Source organism: Camelina sativa, chromosome 2 (genome assembly GCF_000633955.1).
Source record: "Camelina sativa cultivar DH55 chromosome 2, Cs, whole genome shotgun sequence".
Classification (NCBI taxonomy): Eukaryota; Viridiplantae; Streptophyta; class Magnoliopsida; order Brassicales; family Brassicaceae; genus Camelina; species Camelina sativa.
Window position 1 is genome coordinate 12,269,243 of NC_025686.1, and position 7,891 is coordinate 12,277,133.

Sequence of the window (7,891 nt, forward strand, 5' to 3'; positions counted from 1 at the left end):
TGATTTTATAACACAGCTGATTTTTATATTTTAAAAAATTGTGTATCTGAAATTTAATTTTTTTCCTTAATACTAACTAAAATATTTTTATGAGATAATATTTTATTACCGTCATCAATCATATCTAATTTTCATCAAAATATATCAAATAAACTCACGTGTAGCGTGGGTTCAAAATATAGTCTATACTAAATAAAAGTAGGAGCTTATAGCTCCTTAAGCGTCCACATAAGATTTTAAAGAACCTATCAAGATTTGACATGTCACTCATTAACATTTTTAAAAATTTCCAGAATTTTTTATATTAAGAATTATTTTAAACAACCTATCAGGATTTGACATGTCATTGATTAACATTTTTTTAAATTTCTGGAATTTTCTGTATTAAGAATATTTAGAAAAAGAAAATTTTTAAATTTATGTAAATAAAAGAACTATGTACAACATCCCATATCGGGTAGAAAATTTTTAGACAATGGTTCAGAACCAGTATAAATAAGATTAATATGCTTCCAACTACGAATGAGCAGGAAAGCTTTATTTATCAGACATCCAAGTTTAAAAGTTTTATTCTATTTGATTCGGTTTTTTATTTGAGCTGTAAAACATGTTTTTGTGTATGACTTTACAGATGATTTGATATTCTTGCAGTAAAATTTTTATTTTTAAGTCTAAGAAAGAAAGATTGACGTCGCAAGATCTTGATTTGATGTTATTTGAGTTTAAAGAAAAAGGATCGACGAAAATTTGTTTTAACTAAACATGTGTTCATATTACTTTCTCTGCAAGTAAGGATTTTGGTTTGAAAAGTTTCAATACGTGTGGATCTAAAACCGAATAAGTATATGGATGATTCATGATTATAAAAATGTTTTAACATCCAATCGGGATTCGACATGTCACTAATTAACATTTTTTAAATTTTGAGAATTTTCTATATTAAGAATTTTTTAAACGACCAATCGCGATTTGACATGTCATTCATTAACATTTTTTAAAATTTCCAGAATTTTAAATTTATGGAAATAAAAGAACTATGTACAACGTCCCACATCGGCTATAAATCTTTTAGACAATGGTTCAGAACCAATATAAATAAGATTAATATGCTTCCAACAACGAATGAGCATGAAAACTTGATTTATAAGGCGTCCAAGTTTAAAAGTTTTATTCGGTTTGATCCTGTTTTTTATTTGATCAAATTAAAACTTTAAAAAGTTTCAAAAAAATATTATAATATTTAAAAAATTTAAAAGTTTCAATATTATAAATATTTCAATATTTAAAAGTACTTAGCTTTTAAAAACCTTTTAAAAGTTTAAAATATTATAAATATTAAAACTTCTAAAAGTCTTAGATTTAAAAAGGTTTCAAAATATTATAATTTATAAATTTTAAATATTTCGTAGCTTTTAAAAGGTTTTAAGAGAATTATAATTTATAAATTTTAAAAGTTTAAGAGAATTTATAATTTATAATTATAAGATTCTTAAGGCGTCCACCTCAGATTTTAAACAACCAATAGAGCTGTCGAAATCAGACATCTCAATATTTAACACTTCTGAAACTATGTAAAATTTTTATATTAAAATTCTTATAAATAACTGTATGCACAACATCCCACATCGGCAAGAAATTTTGTAGACAATGATTGAGAACCATTATAAATAAGACTAATATGATTCCAACTATGAATGAGCAGGAAGCTTGATTTATCAGGCGTCCAAATTTAAAAATTTAAAAATAATAACTATGAGATGAAAATAAAGATGACAAGAAAGAATATGAAAAGTAAATGAAAAAAACACGAAGACATAATTGGTGGTGTTCAATTGAATATGAGAAACCAAAACTGGTTCATGATTCTTTTGATCAAATTTTCTTAACTTAAGATTTTTTAATTAAAATTATTGTCGAAATAATAACTTAAAATTTTCAGAAGTTAATATTTTATAATTATCATCAATTATATATAATTTCATCTAAATATATTAAATAAACCCACACGTAGCGTGGATTCAAAACCTAGTATAAGATAAAGAACACAAAGAAAAAACATCACAAGATAACACACAGATTATTATTCATTTATTAGCTTATTACTATGCATGAGTCTCATGCATGGGCCAAGGGATATTGTTCTTCATTCTAATTCCCTTGTTGCTCCAAAAGGAAGGAGAATGCTCCAAGGGAACAAAGAAGAACCATTGTTTGGAGCTGGTCGAAGTCCGAGAATCTCTGCAATAACATTGTAGAGACCTGAACATTCTCGAACGACGGCACTTTCTTTCCCCTCTTATAAACCTTGGACCATGTCCAATAAAGATAGATCTCATGTTGTCGTATCCATGATTTCCGGAGCATTCTTGAACGTTTGTTCTGTTTTGTTTAACCATTAGACCTTCTCTGACCATTCCTATGATCGGCGGAATCCTGGAACTCTCCGAATAATGGAGCCTTTTTGGTAACTTCTCCTTCAAGTAAACCTGCAAAAACTCTCCGTTTTCTACTTTCCCTGAGCTCAAAGCTTCATTCATCTTCAAGTTCCATGTTTTTCTCGTCTGGATTCTCGACATCCTTTCCCCAACGCGGATTCATTGCTAGGACTGGGCTATAAGACTGGATCCAATCTGCGGGTACCTTGATCCAATCCGCTAAATCATCAATATAAATCACCCTCTTGTCACAATTAGTAACCATTCCGTGATCACCAAGTAATATACATGAACATCACTAAACACCTTCCTTTTCTTCAATTCCTTGATGACCCTACCGATCATTTTATCAACATTTGCGACTGCTTGTGTGATCCGAGGATCATCAGGGCCGTATTTAAGGCCTTGTATATCCGGTTCATCGAGATACAGAGTCATGAAATCCGGGATTTTGCTCTCGGGAAGATCAAAATAGCTCAAGATCGTGTCGACTCTTTCTTCGAGAGGAAACGAACCATTGAAAGGCATTTTACAAAATCCTTTTGGGCAGGTCCAAGAGCCTTTTGGAACGTCAGAGCCTGGCCAATAGACAGTCGCAGCCTTGAGCCCTTGGTTTACTGCAGTTACCCACAATGAGTAATGACTCACCTAACCACCATTATCGTCTAGATTTTTGTTGTAGAATTCTCCGGTTACCGGATCAGTAAATTTGTTCATGATTATACCGTGGTAAGCCGGGTGGTTTGGGAACGTCATGGTCGGAAAAACCGGGATTGAACCGGTCTGAGCTTCGGTTCCTCTCGAAATGAGCATATTAATGTTTGGTGTCTCCGTCTTGAATTGGTAACCAAACCGGAACCGTCGGTGGAAATTAATAGAACCACCGGTTTGCTGAGCTTCTTGGATTGCCAGGCGTAGGATGATGGAGAGTCTGAACTATCGGCAGTGATGGCTTCGACGAGGAAGATGCCGAAAATAAATATTAGAGATAACTTGCCCAAGGGGTAACCGGAAAAACAAGACCGTTCAGCTTTACATTTTGCCATTGGAAAATAAAGTTGCGATGGTGTTGTTGTTGATCTCAGCATGGTTCTTATAAAATAGTAGTACTATTTAATCTATATATACAATTATTTAGATAAATTTTTCTGTCGGCAGGTTTTGTCTCAAGCTATTAATTACAGTAACTGGTGTGATTAAGATACATATCAACAGTAAATATCATATAAATTAATGACTCAATCATGTAAAGTACTAATTGATAATTCTCGCACGTTTTTCAGGATCCTTCAAGAATTCAGTGCTTACCTTCATTAATAGTTTAATACTTAGAGACAGGTGGTCAACTTGTGATAAACAATACGCAGAGCCATGAGTTTTATTTAAATACTATTTTAAACCTCATACACTTTGATGTACAAGAAATGTGATCTGTGTGTTACATTTGATAGTATAGAATTGTACTAATTTAAGTTTATTTAAAATACTTTAAAATAATCTTTAGACATTTTTTTTTGTCATCTAGTAATATTAATAAACAAGGTGGAATACATTGTGAAATACAACTTAACAGAATACAAGATTTTCCTGGAGTCTAAATCCCAAAAAGGGAAACAAAGCCGGCAGACAAGTAGAAATCCCCGGGAACATAAGTGAAACCAACAAAGAAGCAAACAACAAAGCAAACAAATTTAACTTTGGAAAGAGGACCAAACCAAGAACTAAAAACAAAGGCAAACTAGGCAGAACCTTTATGAAATAAACTAGTCTCAAAATGCAAAGTTTCTTCTTCTGAAGCTCTTGTAGTTGAGTTTTACCAAGGATGCCCACAGGCCAATCCAACAATAACAACCACCACCTCCTATCAAGATGAGATCCAATCTCTCAACACAAGATCCAAGAACTTCATAACCCGGCCAACAAGACTCGAACGTTTCCGGATACGACGACGACTACAGCGTCCCATAACGTCTAGATAGAAGACTTCAAAACGCAATCAGATCATAACAAATCTGCAAAGCAAGACAAGGAGCGAAGTCGAGCTCAAACAACAAAAGAGACCACGGCCACAGATTCGTGAGCAAACCATGAAACTCAAAACTCTGTCGAATCTTCCACATAATAGATCTAGGAGACCTAAAAAACCAACTCTCTCAGGAGAAGCTGGCCGCCGACGAAACTCGCAAGCCCCGCCGTAAAGATCTGCCGTCTCAGCCATAATGAAACCATTCTCCACCGAAATCCAAGAGTTAAAGGAAGCAAGGAACTAAACAACAACAACAAAAGAGAGACTAAGGTACCCTCTCACGACAGCGGCGAGGAGCGCCGACCACCGGAGAGGGCAAACGGAGAACTGAAATTTGTGGCGGCTAGGGCGACTTCTTTGGGAGAGAAACGAAAGGGTTTTTTTTTAAATACATCTTTAGACATTTGTAATCTTTGAAATTTATCATTTTATTGTAAATAGGATTTTAAATACATAATTTATTGACACTATTTTTGCTTCCACAATCTTTGTTCTATGCAACAAATCATAGATGTATTTTCTCTACATTAAAAGGAGACCCTGTGAAGTTCTTGTCGCTTCGGTGCCAAGAAAATACAGTATGTAAAGTCTGTTTGATTCTTCAAGGAGAAGCAGGGAGATAACACTGTAATAAAGTCTATTACCCAAGCATGTGACTATAATATCACTAACATAGACTAAGCAATAAAAAGCTTGATTTCCTTGGATCTATGTAAACAAAACCTGATGTATTTACAACATAATTCAAAACCCCATAGAACAAAGGAAAATTTTCAACTCTTGGTACAAGCACGCATAGTTTGTTTCAGTCCATCAAGGGCCTTTCTTCAAACGAAAAACATGATGAGCACATCTGATAAGCTCAGAAAGACTTATGTGAGGCGTTCTAAGAGGGAAACAGAGGAAGCGCATAGGGAAACGACATTTGAGGAAACGCGTGAGTCGCTTTGAAGATTATGCCGTTGGAATAAGAAGATATTTTTAGTCTCTAGAAATATCTAGATTTGAATTTCAAATTTGTATAAATGCTTTCTCTCATTGTTTAGAGAGTTTATGTTGAAATTGTGTGAAAGTCTCACATGTGAGATTTGAGAATTGAGCTAGTGATGTGCTAGTGTTCTCTCTGGGTTTGTATTCCTTTGCTTATCATCAATAAAGTAATCAGAGTTTCTTCTTAACATTTGGTGTGTTGTGACAACCGATCGATTCAATGGAGAAATTGAAGACGATAAACCTGAAGCTTTCTCCGATTTTGTCAGAAGTGTCGCCGGGGGACGATTCCGATCCGATTCCGGAGCTTTTTGATCGGATTAACACCTTGAATTCGCAATTTCATGAGGAACGCCTCCGTACTCGCGCGATTCAGCAATCGTTGGACCAGATTCTTCTTCTTGTACCTCTGGTTGCTGCAGATCGGGAGTCTCCAGGTCCGAGTCGCAGTGCACAATCATCCTATCACGAGAATTTTTCTCAGGTATCTCCTAGAGTCTCGAAACCTCACCATAGTAACTTTGGACTGAAGTATAGCGAAAAATTGCTTAAGAATGTAGATATGCCTATGTTTGATGGTGTAAACATCCATGGCTGGTTGTCGTTGGTAGAGCGTTACTTTCGCATTGGTGGATTCTCCGATTTGGAGAAATTGGATCTGGTTCCGGTGCATTTGGCTGGTGATGCTCTAGGATGGTTCAACTGGGAGATTAACCGTGTTCCGTTTGACTCGTGGTGCCACTTTAAGAAATGTTTGCTCTTACTCTTTTGGAATCTGAGGGTTAAAGGTCCAAGTCAGAGTCTATTTTGCATAAAACAAGAAGGTTCTATGGCTGATTATGTGAGGAAGTTTGAGGATCTTTCTGCGCAGGTTTCTGGTTTGGATGATACGAAGTTTGAAGGCATTTTTTTGAATGGTTTGCGACCAGAAATGCAGGAGTTGGTATACATGATGAAACCACAGGACTTACCGGAGCTGATTGCAGTAGCTTTGTCCATGGAGTGGAGTACCTTGAGGACAGTTATGCAAAGGGAGGTCCCAAAGATAGTAAAGTCTTATAAGCAATTGGTTCCTGGAGCTAAGGTGTCTGTCCCTACTCCTTTATTGGGGTGGAAGGTGAAATCATCATTCTCTGACACCAGTAAGGGTGTGGAGAAACCGACAGTGGAGAGAGGGGCACTTACGGCTTTACCTCGTCCTCAACGACACAGAACAAGTGCTGAATTGGATGATATGCGGTGAAGAAGCATTTGTTTAAAGTGTCAAGGCAAATGGTACAGAGGTCAGGAATGCCCTAACAAAGAGCTTCAGATTCTGACGGTGTTGAATGACTTTGTGGTGGAGGTGTTACAAGAGCATCGTACTGAAGAGGATTGTGAAGGAGAGTTGGTAGAGACTCATGTTGGTCAGTGTATGGATTTGTCTTTTAGCTCATTTATGGGCATTTCATCACCCGCACTACTAAGATGAGAGGGTTGGTTAGTAGAGATGCGGCATTGATTATGCTCGACAGTGGAGCTACACACAATTTCATTACACCGTCATTAGCAAAGAAGTTGAAGTTGAATGCTACACCAAATGATCATCTTGACATCCTCTTAGGCACTGGAGTTACTGTGAAAGGTTCTGGAGTTTGTCCAGGTGTTAGTTTTACGGTGCAGTGCATTACTTTCACAACGGATTTTATCATTTTGGAGCTCGGACAGGTGGATGTAATCCTTGGTGTGCAGTGGTTATGCACTTTGGGCGATTGTTGGGTGAATTGGGAGACCCATGAGATGTCATTCTTATATGAGGGTCGTGTAGTGAAGTTAGTAGGAGATTCTGATTCCCAACTTACTTGTGTCTCGGTGAAACCTACCCTATTGAGTGAACATGATGAGGATTGTGGGTTTTCTCTGTTGGAGTCTGATGGGGAGGTTCATGCCTTACTGGAATGGCCTACTGAGGTGGAGGCGGTCTTACAGCAGTTTGAGCATGTCTTTGCGACGCCCTCAGGTCTACCACCTATGCGGGGACATGAACATGCTATTGTCTTATTGCCTCGTGTAGGCGCGGTCAGTGTGCGTCCTTATTGGTATCCCCATGCTCAAAAGGAGGTGATGGAACATATGGTGAAAGAGATGCTAGCCATGGGCATTATTCAACCGAGTCACAGCTCTTACTCGAGCCCTGTTTTGTTAGTCAAGAAGAAAGATCAAAGCTGGCGTTTCTGTGTTGAGCTACGGTTATTGATAAGTTTCCTATTCCTGTGATTTACCAGTTACTCGATGAGTTGAATGGAGCTCAGGTGTTCTCAAAGTTGGACTTGCGGGCAGGGTATCATCAGATCCGGATGAAGCCAGAGGATGTTGCGAAGACTGCTTTCTGGACTCATGATGGACATTACGAGTTCTTGGTGATGCCTTTTGGCCTCACCAATGCTCCTGCTACTTTTCA

General features: G+C 36.9%; 1 pseudogene; it reads right to left on the reverse strand.

Annotated features, from left to right (window-relative positions):
• On the reverse strand, positions 2,144 to 3,481 carry LOC104722789 (annotated as a pseudogene).